The sequence below is a fragment of the Tamandua tetradactyla genome, chromosome 5, assembly GCF_023851605.1.
Source record: "Tamandua tetradactyla isolate mTamTet1 chromosome 5, mTamTet1.pri, whole genome shotgun sequence".
In the NCBI taxonomy this organism is placed as follows: domain Eukaryota; kingdom Metazoa; phylum Chordata; class Mammalia; order Pilosa; family Myrmecophagidae; genus Tamandua; species Tamandua tetradactyla.
Genome location: NC_135331.1, coordinates 184,737,708 through 184,756,223, shown reverse-complemented (window position 1 = coordinate 184,756,223; position 18,516 = coordinate 184,737,708). Strand labels below are relative to the sequence as shown.

The following is an 18,516-nucleotide window of genomic DNA, read 5'->3' as shown; positions in this document are numbered from 1 at the left end:
CATCCATCTTGTCATGTGGTTCAGGATGTCATTTTATCTTACTGCTGCATAGTATTCCATCATATGTATATACCACAGTTTGTTAATTCTTACTCGTCAGTTATTGGACACTGGGATTATTTCTATCTTTTGACAATTCTGAATAGAGCTGCTATGAACATCACTGTGCAAATGTTTGTTTGTGTCATTGCTTTCAGCTTTTCTGGATATATACCAAGGAGGGTATTGCTGGGTCATAGGGCAACTCGATTTTTAGTTTTCTGAGGAAATGCCAGACTGTCTTTCATAGCAACTGTACCATTGTACATTCCCACCAGCAGTGCATAAGTGTTCCAATTTCTCTACATCCTCCCCAACATTTGTAGTTTCCTGTTTCTTTAATAGCAGCCATTCTTATAGGTATAAGGTGGTATCTTATTGTAGTATTGATCTGCAATTCCCTTATAGCTAATGAGAAAGTGAGAAAGAGCATCTTTTCATATGCTTTCTAGCCATCTGTATTTGCTCTTCAGAAAAATGTCTATTCATATCTTTAACCCACTTTAAAATTGGGTTGCTTATTCTTTTGTTGTTGAGTAGTATGATTTCTTTATGTATACAGGATATCAAACTTTTATCCAATGTATGATTTCCAAATATTTAATCTTCTTATTAGTTTTAATATTTTAAGTTTATATCCTCAATGTATGTTTATTTCATCACACAATGTTCTGTGATAAAAAGATGCTTTCATCCTGAAGAAGACACCTTGCTCTTTCACATTGGGTAGTACAAATCTTATTTAAATTGAATTGTAAAACCTGGAGAAAGGGTGACCTCAGTGGCTGTTTCTTAGAAATGACCTAGCTTGTTTTTAAGAAGATATTTACCTAGTCCCACATATGAAATGGGTATTTGAAGGGCATGGAGGGAATGAGTAGAATACTATAAAATTCTAAGATCTGAAGAAATAATTCCCAATTATACTGAACCCTTTCTGAGATTTTACAGGCGGTGCAGCAACTCAAACATTGATGTGCTATACTTGACATAAAAAAAAAGAGAGAAGCTATTCAACATGCATTTATTGTCTCCTTGTCAAGCATTATACTTGAGTTGGGCCAAAGGCAGTGAAAAAAAAATGTCCCCATTCTCACAGAGCTTATATACTATTGGAATTTAGTGCAAATGGCAAAAAAAATGACATATCAAAGATGCCCTTTTCCTTGTAGAAATGATGCACATACATTTCATAGCATACTGTGAAATTAGGCAAATTAGATTGCTCCATATTAATAGACTCTATATCTTATATATTTTATATTGTTTTTATATATTTATAGCATAGAAGAAGGATACATCTTATTGCAAGGCCAAATGCAAAATAATGAGTTTAATATTCACATGAGTCAGGTAGATTTGTTAAGGAATCATTCTTCACACACATTTCTCCATCACTGCTCCTATCCCAACCCATCCTTTGTTAATTTCTGTTTTTACATATCTCGTATCCATTCACTAAATTCCATTCCCGCCATCACCCTGTAGTTTAAGCAATCATCATCTTTTGCTTGAACTTTTAGAGTGATCTACCTAATTAATCCCCCATTCCCTTCCCTCATCATTATTTTTCTAAATCATTGAGGGTTGTTTTTTTTTTAGTACCAATCCAGCATCATTTAAACTGTCAATGGCTTACTGTTGCTTTTATTATAAGGAGTGGAATACAATATAGTCAACAGCTCTGGTTTTTCGATGCCTGACTCTCTCCAATTTCTCTTCCTCTTGCCCTTTGTGCTCCTCTTTTGGATCTCATGGAGCCTTACACTCTTCCTTTTCTTCACTGCTATTCCTGCCAATTTCAGCTGTGTGTCGCTTTGCTTGGATCAGACCCCTCTTTTAAATGTTTTCATATCATGCTGTACCTCATCTTCAAACTGTTTTGAGTTTATGTGGTTATGTGGATGTTTTAATATCTATTTCCTCACTAAATGGAATGCTCCATAAGGCTGTTTTGTTCATCATCATTTCCCTGCCCAGCAGATCGCCTAGTAGGAGAAAAGACATATTTGTTGAATTAATGCTTTAAGAACAAACACAGATTGATCAATAAACTTAGGTTTACCATTTAATAAATGTGTATGATTGGTCATAGAAACACTGAAAAAGAGCAGAGGATATGAATGGATTGCTAAAAAATCTCTCACTATTGCATAAAGGAAAGATGAACATATTGGAAGTGTTGAATAATCTTTGCATATAAATGTGCATTTAGTCAAATGAATGCATGCTGACTTGCAGTGATTTATTCAACAAATGTTTAGTGAGTGCTTAAAATATCAGGTGCTCTGACAGGGCAGGGAAATTGAAGTTAAGACATAGTAACTTGCCTCAAGTTATTTAGAGTGCTTGGGGAGCTGGAGGAATGCAAATTAAAAATTAAAATGCAATGTGAATTACAGTGTAGTTAGGTGGAGTGAGACATTGTTTAGGATCAATTGTCCCTTCTGAAAAGGCTCTGCAAGGGCCACACCTGTGATATTTGCAAATAAGGATCTGTCCATAGGCAATAGAAGATAGAATTATGACTTTGGGTTCTCTGATTGATTAGACTCAGAAGACTAACTCAGATTAACCAAATACTTAAGTGACAGATATACGCACTTAAATGTCAATTTATGTATAAATGCAGGAGCTGCTATCCAGTTTCTTAGGAATGAATTTAATTGGTATTTTAGTAGCCAGAAAATAATGTATAGGGCATGGAGGGAAAGAAAAGACACTAGATTTTCTTTAGAGATAAATTTTACATCAGGAGTCCTCATCTTGGCTGAACAGTTGGAATCACCTGGGTCCGATCCCAGCTGTACCGATTTAATCAGACTGCTGTGTGACCTGGGCATTGGGACATTTTTAAAGTTCCTCATGTGATTCCAGTGTGCAGCCAAACTATAGAATTGTTGTCTTACTTGCCAGGCAGCATTATAGTTTACTAAATTGCCCAAAGCAGATACCATGACATTGGTTGACTTAAGTAATGGGAATTTATTAGTTATAGTTTGTGGCCGAGAAACTGTTCGAATCAAGACATCATCAAGGCAATGCTTTCTTCCCAAAGACTGGCTGCCAGCAATCCTTGGCTCCTGTGTCACATGGCAAGTCACAAGGTGGCATTTGCTTGTCTTTCCCTTCTTTTCCAGGTTTCATTGATCTCAGCTTCTTGCTTCTGTGGCTTCCTCTCTTTCTCTATACTCATTTCATTTATAAAAGACTCATGTAAGAGGATTAAGACCCATACTGAATGCAGTGGATCACACTTGAATTGAAGCAGCCTCCTCAAAAGGCCTTACTTGCAATGGGCTTACACCCACCAGGATGGAGTACTGTTAAGAATATGTCTTTCTGGGGTACATACAGCTGCAAACCATCACCTGAGGTTTGACAAAACCTAAAAATCATGCCTGTCTGATGCCAGAAAAAACCTCTTTGTTGATGTTTTAGTTTGCAAGCTGCTGGAATGCAAAATACCAGCAATGAAATGACTTTTAAAAATGGGAATTTATTAAATTGTAAGTTTGCAGTTCTAAGGCTGTGAAAATGTCCAAATTAAGGCAAGACTATGAAGATGCCTGATCTAAGGCATCTAAGAAAAGATACTTTGGTTCAAAAAGGCCGATGATGTTCAGGGTTTCTCTCTCAACTGGAAAGCACATGGCAAACATTGCGGCGTCTGCTAGCTTTCTCTCCATGCTTCTTGTTTCATGAAGCTCCCCCAGGGGCGTTTCCCATCTTCATCTCCAAAGGTCTCTGGGTGCTTGGGCACTAAAGTTTTTTCCAAAATGGTTCCCTCTTAAAGGGCAGTAAGCAACCCCACCTTGAATGGCTGGAGACACATCTCCATGCAAACAATCACAAAGCTCCCACACAGCAATATTAAATGAGGAGTAAAGGACATGGCTTATCTGGGATCCACAAGAGATTCAAGCCAGCCTAGGTGACTAGGATGTCTATTTTCACTAGGTTCTACGTCATCTTGCCAGCACAGTGAGTGTGTCAAATTCTCCCTTGCTAGTCTTCCTTTTTCTAGGATTCCTAGTACATCTCTGTTCAATTGACACAATCTGGATTTAGATTTTAGTGGCATTAATCAGACTATAGGTATTATTCATATTCAGGGAAAACTTAGATTTCCATTCTTATTCTTCCTATTTTTAAATGAGAAGGCCTCCTGTCTTTAAAGGTGGTCACTCCAGAAAGGTAATTTTGTCCATTTTGTGTACATTTGGTAGCTTAACTCTCAAAAATGATCCTATTTCCAAATGAGTGAGAGCAGGTTTCATTGAGCTGGAATGCATGAAAGTCATTCATTTGAAGTGAAGGATTAAGAGAGAGTTTATACAGACTTGACTGTATTTTGTTTCCTATAGTAATGAAAGTGAGAACAAATACTATTTGTAATAAATCGTGGAGGTCATGAATATGGTAGACAAAACTTTTATGTTTTGAATTTGGTTTAAAATATGAGGAGGCATATAAGGTTTTGAGGTGCAGCAACCTTTTTTGGGGGGGGGTGGAATTCTAAATAAATTGCAACCTCCCATAGCAGTGGTTCTCAAGGTATAGTCCCCAGACCAGCAATATTAGCATCATCTGGGAACATATTAGAAATTTAAATTATTAGAATAAATTCAAGACTCATTGAATCAGAAACTTGGGAGTGATGCCCATCAATTTTTGTTTCAATAATCCTTCCAGATGATCCTGACACATGTGAAAGCTGGAGAACCACGTTCCTAGGTAATTCCATACAATGACTTCTTAACCAATTCCCCACTACTTTCAATAATATCAGATAGAAAGATCAAGTCATGTGTGCAGTGTGGTAGCTTAAAATCTACACAATCTAACAGTGGATTTTTTCATGATAAAATTCACTATCATGTACACTCACAGATGATTCTTTCCATTGCCAATGGAAATCTGAAGAATGGGGATGGAAAAAAAAGAATTAAAGTTAGGTAAGCTATTTTCCTGTAAGAGAGTGAAGGTGTCTAGAGGCAGAGATCAGCGTGTGCATACTGAAACTCGTTAACTTCCTCTAATTTGCTGTTCATTTGGATCCCCAAGATTGTTTCTCTCATTTGCTCAGTCTTAAACGTCTGTATTCTTCATTTCTTGGATCCATAGTTCCTTTCATTCCCACTGCTCCTGCTATAACTTAAGCTCCCATCATTTCACGCTGGGAGCCCTGTATGTCGCAGATTGTATTTTTTCGAAAGTGCCTGCAGCAATACTCCCTATCTCATATGTGCTCCTTATAATACAACCTTGATTGCTTCCAATGAGAGGTGAGGCCTAGCTTCCCTCCCCATGAGCCCAGGCAGACCTCTGCGGCTACCTTAACAAATCAAGTACACTGGATGTGATGCTATGCGACTTTCAAGGCTAGATCATAAAAATGCCAGGCATATTCTTTTTGCTGTTTTGGGATACTTACAAAATGATGCTGTAAAAAAGTTCAAGGAGTCTTGGGAGCGGTCCACAGAGAGGGATCAGGATCCTTGGCTCATCGACTCAGCTAGGTTTCCAGCCGTCAGGCAGCACCGCTTTCTCGCCAGGTGAGAGAGCCATCTTGGAAACAGAATCTCTAGTCCCCACCTGGGCAACTCAGAGTGACACTGGGGAGCAGAGAAAAGTCACACCTGTTAAACCCTAGCCAAATTGCAGATTTGTGAACAAAATGAATTATTTTAATTGTTTTAAGTCACTAAGTTTTGGGGTGTTTTGTTATGCAGCAATAGGTAACTGATACACTATATAAACATCTTATGTCAACTCCTGATTTCCCAGTTTTCTACACTACTACACGGAATATTAGAAACTTAGTGTACTGTTGCACTTCTTTAGCCAAATTCAACATGAATGTTAGGCAACTGTACAATTTTTCTACCTCTCCATCTTTGTCATTCATCTATCCGTGCATTAATTCCTTTGTTAATTCAAAAATAATTAATTATTGCTAACTATTACAATGAAATGTTCCAGATACTGGGGTTATACTCATTGAAACAACAACAACAGCTATGAAGAAGAAAGGGAAATATACACCCTTGTCCCGGCCCGCGGGACGATCAACTGAAGCTCGAACTCCTGTGAGGGAAGAATGGCATGGGACAAAGAGACGCGAAGAACGGCAGCAAGACAAATATTCTGATCAAGCTGCAAAAGCTTATTGAGGAGGCTGGGTATATATACTCTAGAAGGAGAGGGGGTGGCTAGTAGGGATGGTGGTGATCTGGGATTGGTGGCTGCTGTTGCTAGGGCAGAGGGCAGATGTACGGTTAGTACTTTTGGCGGGAACTTTAGGCGCGAACTACAATTACTTCCGTGAAGAAGGCTGATTATAGTTTAGGCTGTTCTTTGTTTCAGCCCTGGCGGCCATGTTGCATGTTTCCGGCATCACTGAGGGTGGATTTTATACATGCTACCTTAATTGTCCCCAACACACCCTACTGTCTAAACACTTAGAAAGGAAGTGATTCTCAAGTGGGGATGTTACCAGTCACTTGGGGATTCTGCAAAGGTGAATGAACATTTTTTTGGTTAGCAGCCTCAGAGATGTCATGTTTGTGGGCTGGGGATCTTAATCAACTTTAAATGTGTAAGAGCTACATATAACAAAGTATGCTCCTTCCAAAATGTTCATAGAAAGTGTTTAATTAGAAAACATCGCCTGCATTACCCACCCAGATAAACACGCTCTGCTGGGTAGGCTTCAGCAGCGTGTTGCTAGAGGAGTTCTAGGGCTGTGTCTGTTACGGGCAGTGCGAGCACCAGCTGTGGCAAACAGAATAATGCTCCCCAAAGATACCCTTCTCCTAATCCCAGAACCTTTAAATATATTCTTTTACATGGCAGCAGGGACTTTGTAGATGTAAAGAATTTAAGGATCTGGAGATGGGACGATCATGCCGGACTAACTGGGTGGGCCCAATCAGGTTACACGGGTTCTAGAAAGTGGAGAAACTTTGCTGGCTCTGGTCAGAAGGGATATGACATGGGAACTCAGCCATTTCTAGCACTGAAGATGGAGGAACACAATAGGAACGAAAAAATGCTGGTGGCCTCCAGAAGCTGGAAAGGGCAAGGAAACAGATTCTCTCCTATAGGCTCCAGAGTGGATCACAGATCACCAACCCCTTGATTTTAGCCCAGTGACACCCATGTTTGACTTCTGAGATGCAGAACTACAATATAATACATTCGTATTGTTTAAGCCACGAAGTTTGTGGTAATGTGTTACAGTGGCAGTAGAAAACTAATACACCCCTGTCCACCAAAGTACTGTAAGTTGCTCTTTTACACTGAGACATATGCGCAGAGAATACATACAATTGATGTAGAAGTATTGCAAATTAACTTTCCATGAGTTATTTTTACATAAATAATTTTTTTGTATAAAATGTCTCCCTTTCATATAAGGAAATTATGACTGAAGAAGGAGTCCCTTGTTCAAGGTCACGGAATTCTTCATTAGGATAACTAATGATAGATGCTTGACTCACCAGTTTATTTTCTCTATAGAAACTCATGCTCAGCTTCTTTCCAAGAAATGGATTTTTCCACAACATTTTCCCCTAATAATCAGCAGAGTTAGAGTCACTTTTTGCTTTTTTTTTCACAAATGGATAATTGACAATCTTATGAAAGAGGGGTTGTGGTTTGCAGAGGACAAAGTCCTTTTTAATATCTCCAGAATGGACCTGCTTCCATTCAACTAAATGATCATGTCTGAAACATGAACGGTGACTTGTTCTGTAATCAGTGGTGTTTGTGTATCTATTTGGTCACCTGGCCAATACATATAGTCATTTTGTCCACATGGTTTCTATAAGATTATAAAGTGAGCCTCTTGAAAAAACCTCACCTAGTCCTAAAATTAGGACACCTCGCCCTTCCATGGAATGGGCATCCTTAACCTTTTCAGCTTGCACCCACCAGGAAGCTGTGCACATTTTCCACTGGATAAGAGCCTATTAATAGAAAGCTGACACTGCTGCAGGTAAAAAAAAAATCAAGTCAGAGATTAATTTCATGGAACCCACAGTCATGTCAGCTAAACATGATCCACTTGAGGTAAATGAAGGATGTGTGATCACTCTGCTTGCTATTCAAAGTAAAATAAATGGGTCTCCCTTTTACATTCAGAAGCTGAAACTATCTTTTTTTTAGCTACCACTTAAGTATCCTTGAATAATATTCCTGCAGATTTTAAACTTCTGATACAATCTTTATGCTTCCTAGATAAGATCAATGAGATAAAAAAGGGATTAGAGGGTGCGATACAGTAGAAAAATATAAAAAATGGTATTAATTAGGTACATTGAAATAAAGGTTGGAAAAGAAAAATGTGCAATTAAATAAACATAAATTTAGATTTGAGAGCCAATCTTGATTTTTACCTGAAAACATTAGATAACCATGAAAAGACAGAGAGCTTTTTTTCTGAATGTAAAAGAAAAAAATTCAGAGAAAGAAGAAAGAATAATCAACAGAGCAGAATTATAAGAAGTGAGAGACTAAAAATACATAATATGTAGTATTTATACGTGGATATGACAAATATAAAGTATACGTATTTGACTTGCGAAGCATAAAATAAAATGTGGAAATAAATGTTACGTTAATAAATATTGAATTCCTACAGTATATCAGACACTGTACAGGAAATACTAAGATAAAATATTTGTTAATCATATCACAAAAAGGTATCACATTGCTATAGAAAGCTATTCTTTAGTAAGTGCAATTGAAAATCATTAAAAACAATATTTTAAATTCAGCAGTAATTTAAAGCCAATAGCTAATAAAGATGTTTTTATTCCAGAATAAATTTGCAATCATCTTATTTTTCTAAATTCATGCATAATATATCTTTTAATTTGATAGTAAATGAGTTAGTTTCAGGCTATCAGGTAATTTAACAAATATTATCCCACAGTAATATGCTTGTTATATTCTTTGAATGGTGGAGAGTTTGAATCAGGAAGTGATATACGCAAGGCTACCAGGTCCCAAACTTTAATGTGCATGTGGACCCCTGTGGATCACGCTAAAAGGCAAATTCTGAGTCCGTAAGTCCAAGGTGTGGCTGAGAATATGCATTTTTACATCTCATAGGTACTGAGCACACTGGTGTTTGTGGCTCACAGTTTGCGTCCGAATTCCTAGAACATGTTAAATTCTGATCAGAGAATAACTCTTGTTTTTGATTTCTGCCTTCACTTTTTCCGCAAAAATGAATAAGCCAATGGATTGTTTGTGAGAAGAGAGCACTAGGAGGAGGAAGTTTTTTCCTTTCTTTTTTTGGCTCTTTAATGAGTGTGTATAAGCCATTTTAAGAAGAAAGAGTCACAATGCTGGGTTACTTGTGTACCATCCAGCTCCTACTCATTGTATGTATATAGTGTCAGATAAGTTACAAGGCTGCCAAACCTTAAGAAGAAATTTTTATTAACCTTTCATGATGTTTCTGTGATTGTTTATGAAGATGTACATTTTAAAAAGTAATCCAAGTTGTATGACATTTTATTTTGATGATTTTCAGCACTTATAAAAGACCAATTCTCATTAACTTATTGATGATTTGTTGAATATCATAGGGTGTTTGGTTTGACACTTTGAAAATGATTGGGTATTTATCTCTATAATGCATTATAAGCTGCCTTTATGATTAACTTACAAAAATAGCCAGTTTCCACCAAAATCAATCAATGAGGTTAACTTACCAGAATAAAATAGTGGATTAATTAATGATGATAATGACATTTAATTGATGAATACTGAAAAAGATTATGTTCTCGCCTTCTTTAGGAGTGATAAGTTTGAATTCCTTATAATAACTGGGAAGCATGAAACTTGTAAATATATATGTAAATATATTTATTCATTAAACAAGTTCAATTGCCACTAAGAAATGTGTTGTGGTATTAAACCTCATGGCTTTTGCTCACATAAGCTCTGGCATCAATTGATCATTCCCAATTCATGAGTTTGTTCTCTAGTATACAGCTTGGCATACAGCATGGGGCTTAGCTTTCTTCAGTGTTTGCAATTGTACAATATTGTGGTAAGTAAAGAATTACATAATTGCCTTCCATGCTTATTTTAGCCAATTGTTCACCAAATACATCACTTTTCCACATTATTCCCTGCATCAAACTTTATATTTGTGTTACTTTCAGTTATTGATTTTCTTTCTACAATGAGAAATAAATATCATGATAGCAAAATAGGTGGAATTGTAGGAAAGTTGGATTGGAATGGGTTTCACGGCCATTTCAAGCAATTTCATGTTAAAGTACAAGATATATTCCTGTTGTAAAATTATGTGCCTGGAAACTACTTCTAGTCTTTCTTCTGTCTCTACACAGAAATACACTGTAAGAAATGTCAAAGAAAATGAATATTTATCTTATGGTTAAATATTTCTATGCAAGGGTACTCAACATTTTCCCTAGAAAGCTATTTGTGCCTAACAATACTTATGTCAAGAAGCCCTAACCTAAATCTCTCCTATTAAGATTTAACACAATTTCCTCTCCTATTTTTGAACCTGAAAATAGCCAGTTACCATTCTCTTTATGGCACCCTTTGTCCTTTAGAAGACTGATCTTCCATTGTTCTCAGCTTTTTCTTAACAAGTTGAAAGAGCCAAAGAAAAACATTTCCTCATAAACTGTACATTATTTATCAGCCTTTAAGTCCTATTAACTTCTTACCCTTATGCTTCAAGTAACAGTGTATTTTTAGAACATGTAGCTGTCAAGTCTCAGTAAGGCAAAGCATTGACTGTACGAAAATAAAAAACAGTGCTAAACCAATCATAAGGAGCATTTTGGTTGATGCTGTGCTTGTGCATACTAACTAAATATTGCAAAGTTTGGAAAACAAACTATGTGAGGTCATGCAATCATGGTTTTAAACTCCTGCCCTTCCTTGTTCTCACAATGTGACTTTACCCATATTTTCTTTCTGCAATGCAGCTTCCTTATCTGCAACAAAAAGATTATAATCACTGTTTGTAGGATATGTATATGAAAGTTCCCAACAGTGCCTGGGACATAATAGGACGACATGTATATTAATTTATTTCTCTTCTCTTATGCTGATCAAATGACCTTATGGGAGCCATGATGAATTATGTATATGGGTGCAATAAGTTTAGTTTTGTTTACTCAGGTAGTAGCGACTATACTTTTATTCTAATATAAACAGTTCATTTGGGGCAACTGTTTCATTATTCTTTTTTCTCTTGCATCCTGTGAATATAGTGAAACTTTAGTTCCACTTAGTCCAGTTCTCTATCTTAGTCTAAAATTATTGGCATTTGAAGTTACAAGATTTAGAATTTATAATAAAACCTCATTATACACCGCGTTTTTGCTTTTCAATTATTTTTCACGTATTAATCTCAGTTTAGGATCTTACAGGAATTAAGAAATTCCTAGGTAATTTAATTATTTCTTCTGACTCTTAAGAATTTCCACGAAAGGCTAGGAAAAATAGGGTCTTCCCAGGCTCCATTCCCTGGGAGGGCCCTTGGGTTTGTATTCTATTGCTGTATGACAATATTATCACAACCTCAGCATTTTAAAATAGCAGATATTTATTGTCCTACAGTTGCCCTGGGTCAGGAGTCTGGGCATGGGATAACTGGGCCTTCCACTTTGGGACCTCTCAGAGCTGCAATGGAGGTGTTGACAAGGGCTGAGGCCTCATTGGCACTTCTGAGCTCACATGGTTTTTGGCAGAATTCAGTTCCTTAAGACTGTAGGGCCAGCCTCAGTTTCTTGGTGGGTATTGGTGGTCCTTAATTCCTACCACATGAGCCTCCCCACATCACCACCTGCTTTAGGAAGGCCAGCAAGAGAGTTCCTGGCAAGTTAGGTGCTCCATCCGTTTTCACCTCCCCCTGTGCAGGGCCCTTCCCTTTTGCTGAAGCCAGCTGCAGGCCCTGCCCACACAGGGCTGGGGACTAACAGGGGTGGAGAGCATGAGGCCCTTAGACTGTCCATCACAGCCCCCTAGGGTCCAGGATTTAAACTTTAAATGAAAAAAGACCAGGAACCTCTTCTTTTTTTTTTTAAATCAGGCTTAATCTAGAGATGTAGCTCACAGGAGGTTGATTTGAAACATGAAATGTGGCTTTATTTTTTGATAAAGGATTTATTTTTCCAGATATCTAAATGTTTTTATTTAGTTAAGGGTCCCTTCCTAGCATTTAGGAACAGGTTAAATCAAATTACAAGAAAGTGCTAGAAAGAGGGCAAAGGTGGTTTATAGTCCTGAGGGATGGATGATTCATTCAGGAAATGGAGTGCCTCGTGGCTCAGGATTTGGGCCACTAAAAGTCCAATTAGAAGCTTTGGAAGACTGGCTTCTGAGCCATTGGATAAAGACATGTTAATCAGGAAACATTCTTCCCTCCTTCATTTTTTCTGTCTGCTACACAGACTCTTGTATGCATCATTTCAATGCATTTCTATTTCAACACATTTTAAATATCTGATCTGCTTTCCTAGGTGTGTTTAGATTCCACGAGTTCCACTTAGTTGCTTATGTGAGCTTTTTGATGTTTTTTTCCCCCTTTGGTCATAGTCTCCCATGGGATATTCAGTGAAAGGCATTGGGGACTGGACTCATTGCACCTTTATTGGAAAGTACCTACACTTGTGTAAAAAGGGAAAGACTAGGGACTTAGTGCCCAGTAGATATCCTGATTCTAAATTAACTTCTACCCATTCTACTCATTTCTCAGATTTCAGCTCAGTGGTCCTTTCTCTGATTAAAGCCCCATTCTAGGCACTCGTACATGGATATCTGTCCTTCGTAACATGTATCACAGATGAATTTTGTATTTGCATGATTATTTAATAGATACCTGTATCACTTGCTACTCTTGACTAAATGAAGGCAGGAGACCATAAAAAAAAAAAAAAATACACATGACTGTGACTTAGCCGAGTTGCTCTTTAGTGTACTCATTTTCCATTCTTCTTTATCTAATATTTTAAATATCCTGGCATTTCTTGAGTACCTCATTAGAAAAGGCAATTATTAAATGTTAGTATATTTGGGGGTACGCTTAGAAACTATTGCATGGAAGACATCAATTTTCTTCCTCATTTACAAAGTCAGCTGGACAAATAAAAATTAAACCTGCTTGTGAATTCATGTATAGTTATCACATAAGACTTTATTCTCCAGTTTGCAACTTTGTGTTTGTCAAAGAAATTTTGTTCGGGATATCTATTACAGATTAAGTTCTAATTATTTGGAAAATTCTTTATCTTTCATCTATCCACTGACTAATCATGTGCTGATGTATCTTTTTAGGTAGACATAGTAGAAAGCAATATCAACAAAGATTAGTGAGGGAACATGACTTTCAATATAGTAAAATAAGAACTGTGAACTTTGTATAAGAACAATAATGATTTATGCACATAATATTGTGATACCAAATAAATGGGATATGCACACAGTAGGGCTGAGGGATCAAAGTGGGAAAATTCTTAGGAAAGGAATCCATTTAGAGGAGATATCTTAGTGGAGTCACGAAGAAACAAATCAAGTTAGGTGGTGAAGAAGAAAATGATTGCTTTCCCAATTTTGGCCCATTTGTGTTATACCAACTTTTATTTAATCCTTTAATATAATTAATGATGTAAGTGTTCTCCAACCACTTTCTTTGAGATGCAGATTTCTTTTTTAGATATTCAAGCTACCTACGTTTTGAGCTATAAAAAAAGTTAGAAAAAACAGAGAAGAAAAAGATACCCCAAATGCCATATCTTTCATTCAACTACATTATGACTGTACTAATTTTTCTCATATATTTTGTATAAACATACAATACTGTATTGATACAAAAATGACTTCATACCTTGCATAATATAAAAGTTTTTTAATTTGATTTTTTTCATAGTTTCTTGAGTATCTTTTTCAATCAGCAAATAGAAGTTTATATCCACATTTGAATGGCTGTATTGTATTTCATTATATTGTTTGTTCAGCCAATCTTTTGTGTTGGGTATTTATATTGCTTCTAGTTTTTCATTATTATAAACAATGTGGAAATGATCATATCCTTGCTAAGCCTAATTAATTTCTTTGTAATAATAAACATCACTGGTTCAAAGGCATAGGATTTTAAGCTTTCGATGCATATTAAAAAAATTTCCTCTAATTTTTAATAACCATATTCAATACATGAAAATGTTCATTTCTTCAGGCTTTTTCCAATATTTTATAATGTACATTTAAATGTTTACTGATCTGATATGAGAGAAAGTACTATATCACTGTTTTTAAATTTGCTTTTATTGCATGATGAAGTTGAGGTCAGTCATTTATTGATAAGTTGTAGTTCTTCTTTTGTGAATAACTTATTCGTTGCAGGATGAATTTTACCATATCAGATGGATTTATAACCGTATATTTGAAAGGCATTGACAGCTCCCTAGTTGCTTTCATTTCTCATTCATTAAAAGGATTTATGATAAACACTATATTAAAGTGTTTCAGGAAGGCTTAAGTGAAATTGGCAATAAGATAATTCACATTTAGTGAGAACTCACTGGGACCCAGATGATATTCTAAGCACAAGTATTCTTCATTAAATTATTGTAGCCACCCTAGGAGATCAATCATATTAATAACCCCATTTAAAGATGAGGACATTGAAGTACACAGCTATTGAATAAACTGCCCATGGTCAACTAGTTAGTAAGACACAGAGACAGGGTTTGAACTCGTGTGGTATGAATTCATATCTTCTGTAGGTTGAATTTATATTATAGAACTTCTGCACTCAAGCTTATTATTTCCACAGGTAATTGGCTTTACATTTATTTTACTGTATTGACTCTTCACAAGCTGAGAGAACTTGCACAAGTGGCTTCATTTCTTTGGCCCCCGATTTCCTCATCTGTGAAATGGGGTTAATAATTGTAACTACTTTCATGGTTTATTTTCAGGATTAAGTCAGAGAATAGAGATGTAAAGCACTGGAAGCTGTGCTTGTCACATATTAGGCTCATAAATATGTTGGGAAGCAATTGATTTCTCTGCTGCACACAGCCATTATTTATACTCGTGCCAGGGCTTCTAGGATGATACTATTTCTTTGTTTTACCACCATTCTAATATTGCTCTGTTGTCCAGTAGCTGCCATCTCCACACATTCATTGATCACAAGATTCATAAAGGGACCAAATCCCTGTGGTGTCCCTTGGACATGTCTGCTTCCATGTAGTGTCAATGATAACTTCTTGTCCGTAAATTTTTTTCAACTCGGGAGGGTGAGCTTTGCTCATGGTGTCTACTTGGTGGGCTCAGTGCTCCAGATTTACTTTCAGATATCCAAATTAGCAAAATTAAAAAAGTTGATCAGGATGGGCCATGGTGACTCAGTGGCAGAGTTCTTACCTGCATGCAGGAGACCTGGGTTTTATTCCCTGTGCCTGCCCATGCAAAAAAATAGAAAAGCAAAAAGAAAATACTTAATCAATTCACAATAGAAGCAGAATTTGATCAAGAAATAATTTATGAAAATGAATGAAAGGAATTGCGAATTAATACAAAAATTGAATAATACACTACTTGAATTGAGTTTGTTTCTTAAGAAGCCTCTTGTGACTGCTTCTGAAAGCTTTATAATGTTTTGGAGTTATTTTCTAGAAGTGAACCCTCTATACAGGTCCAGTGGATGCAGGGGCAACAGCGCAGGCTCACCCAGTGCTCTGTGGGCCACTGGCCAAGGCCCCAGGCTCATAGGGAGTTTTTTCTCCCGGCTGTGTTTCCCCCTGTGTGCCAGCTGTACCACTGAGGGTAGGCAGGGTAATGGTACATGATCCAAAGACGGGCATTATTTTAATAATCATGCACTTATTTCAGTACTAATTAGATACAACATAGCTAGTACATTGAACCCATAATTGATGAAAAAGCTATGCAGTTTCTGAGAAGTGAGTTATGTTGGTGATGGCAGCACAATATTGGGACCGTGATTGAAGCAATTGAATTTTACAGTTTAAAGTGGTTACGTGGGAAATTTTGAGTTGTGTATGTTGTTGCAATAAAAAGCTTCCCAAAATCTAATGAAAAGTGTTATATAAATAAAAGTATTTGATGTAATATCATAAAGAGGATAGTCCAATTAAGATTAAAATATGATTATTTAATAAGCAATATATATTAAGAAGAAAAGATGGACTATTCAGTAAATATATCCCTTGTATATACTCTTCAATATAAATATAAAAAAATAAAGCAACAGAAGTCTTGATTAAAAGTCTAGAAAACTCTATGTACTGCCTAAGGATGAGAAGGCTCCTAACAAGATGGAAAACCCAGAAGCAACCTATTTTTTCAAAGATGGGCCTATCTGTATCTATATAAACAGCATAACAAATAATATCATAAAGTAAGTAAGAAAAGAAAAACAAGACTGTTGAAGGAAAATATATTTGGTCAGGTGTATGAATTTATGTAAAGTGCATACACATATTTGGATAGGTTATAAAATTACACTAAATGATTTTTCAGATGCATAATAAAAGTAAGTAGTCCTTGATTATACCAGAAGTAATAAAGCTGATGCTTGAATTGTTGGAATCCTTCTTTAGTGTCCTTCACCCTCTATTACATTATTTCATTTTGATCTTTAAAATTTTATTAAACAGTGCTCCTTTTATCTTGTTTACACTGTTAAGTATATTCAGCAAATTGTTTCCCCATTCAATGGCCACAAGTTATAAAGGGATCTATTTTCTGAAAATAAGCTTTGGTTGGGCTTCATCTCCTACAGTGATCGTGACACCTGTCCTCTTTCCATGCCACCAAGAGCCAACATCGAGTTATATTCAATGACACTAAACAAATAGGAGGCTTAAAACATATTGTGGTATAAAAAGTGATTTCAACTATGGTCACGTTTTAGTAATTCTGGTCTCTTCAAGCGTCTTGCCCCCATTGCTGGACCCTCCTTTTCAAATAAACTTTAAAAAATGTACAATTGAGAGTCCTCTGCTGAAATTCAGCTGTGGCTTGCCATGTTTTTTGCAATGAAGTCTAGAATCCTCATTTCAGAAGTCACTGATGTATTTTCTGCCTACCTCCCTCTTTATCCTTCTCCCTTTCTAGATTGCTACAAGTGCCTTTGCCTCCTTTGCCTCCGAAGAGGCCTGCAGTTTCTTGAGAAGCTGGCCTTCTTATACCCTCTAAGCTCTTTCACATGCTGTCTCCTCACACTGGTCCCCATGGTGGTCTGTCTACTACTACATCACACACTTAGTAAACAATGCTTGAATCTTGTCTGTCTTCCACAACAGCCTCCAAGCTCTTAGAGGGCAGAAGCCATCTGGTCTGATTTTTATCTCCAATTCTTGGCGCCATGACTGTCATATGGTAAATGCTCAATATACATCTATTAAATGAATGAAAGGGGCAAAATCATTATGGCTGTGTAATGGTAAACTTTCTTTTAGCAGTATTTTGAGCGCTCATAATTTCCTTATAGGTAGATGCACTGTTACTCCTTTTGATAGTAACAAAAGCAACTCTAGTCTCATTTTCTTGCGTGAGATATAGGAAAATGTCAGTAGGGATGAGTTTCTTTTTGCAATTGATACATTTGATAAAAGTAAGTAGCTAGATGTATCTGAATTGATAACTTTAATTCATTCCCAATTGTATCTTCAGAGATAGACATCCTTTCAAGGTAGAGGCTTTTGGAAAGATCTAAATTTTTAAAAAGCTACAAAACAGATGTACAAGGGAGTTTCCAGTTACCATCTCAGCAAAGGGGTTAGCAACTGTTTTGTAGGCAGAATGATAGCAGTGAAAGAAATGCAAATAACCTTAAATATTTAGGAATTAGGGAGATCAGAATATAGATCCATCTCCTTTCATTTTCACTATATAGAACAATGCCTTTAACATGGTAAGTCCTCAGTAAACATTTGATGAGAATGCTTGAATGAATGGATAAATGCACAAATGTTGAACAGATATTTGAATGAATGAATAAGCCCATACTATAAAGTTAAAATACGGGCTAAAATAAATCAAATATAATATCAAAATAAGATGCCTTGACAAATCATCCAGACCTTAATACAAAAAGGAAATAGGTATACAGAAAGAAAGAAACTTTGGAAGGGAGAGAAATATTCTTGGGCATAGTTTATTATAGTAAAGTTTCAGTAAAAGATAAGATGTGGGTTGGGTTTGGTTAGAAAGACAAAATTAAGTGCTTACATTTTTCCTAACAGCTTGTTAGATAAGATTAAGCCAGGCCGTCCAATTTTAGTTCCAATCTTGTGTCTTTGATCTTAATTTAGATTATGTTTACAATTCATGAAAAACCAAATTTGGACAGAAGCACAAGCGTGCTCCTTCTCTATAATGCCTTTCTAATTTCTTTTTGTGATGATTATGCTAGAAAACTGCCATACAGAGAAAAAGTTTATT

General features: G+C 36.3%; 1 protein-coding gene and 1 pseudogene across 6 annotated transcripts in view; one reads left to right on the top strand and one right to left on the bottom strand.

Annotated features, from left to right (window-relative positions):
• The window catches only part of TRDN (triadin), a 435,680-nt gene that overhangs the window by 23,934 nt on the left and 393,230 nt on the right, over window positions 1-18,516 (top strand). The gene's annotated exons all lie outside the window — the stretch shown is intronic.
• Window positions 15,131-15,359, bottom strand: LOC143682927 (small nuclear ribonucleoprotein G pseudogene; annotated as a pseudogene).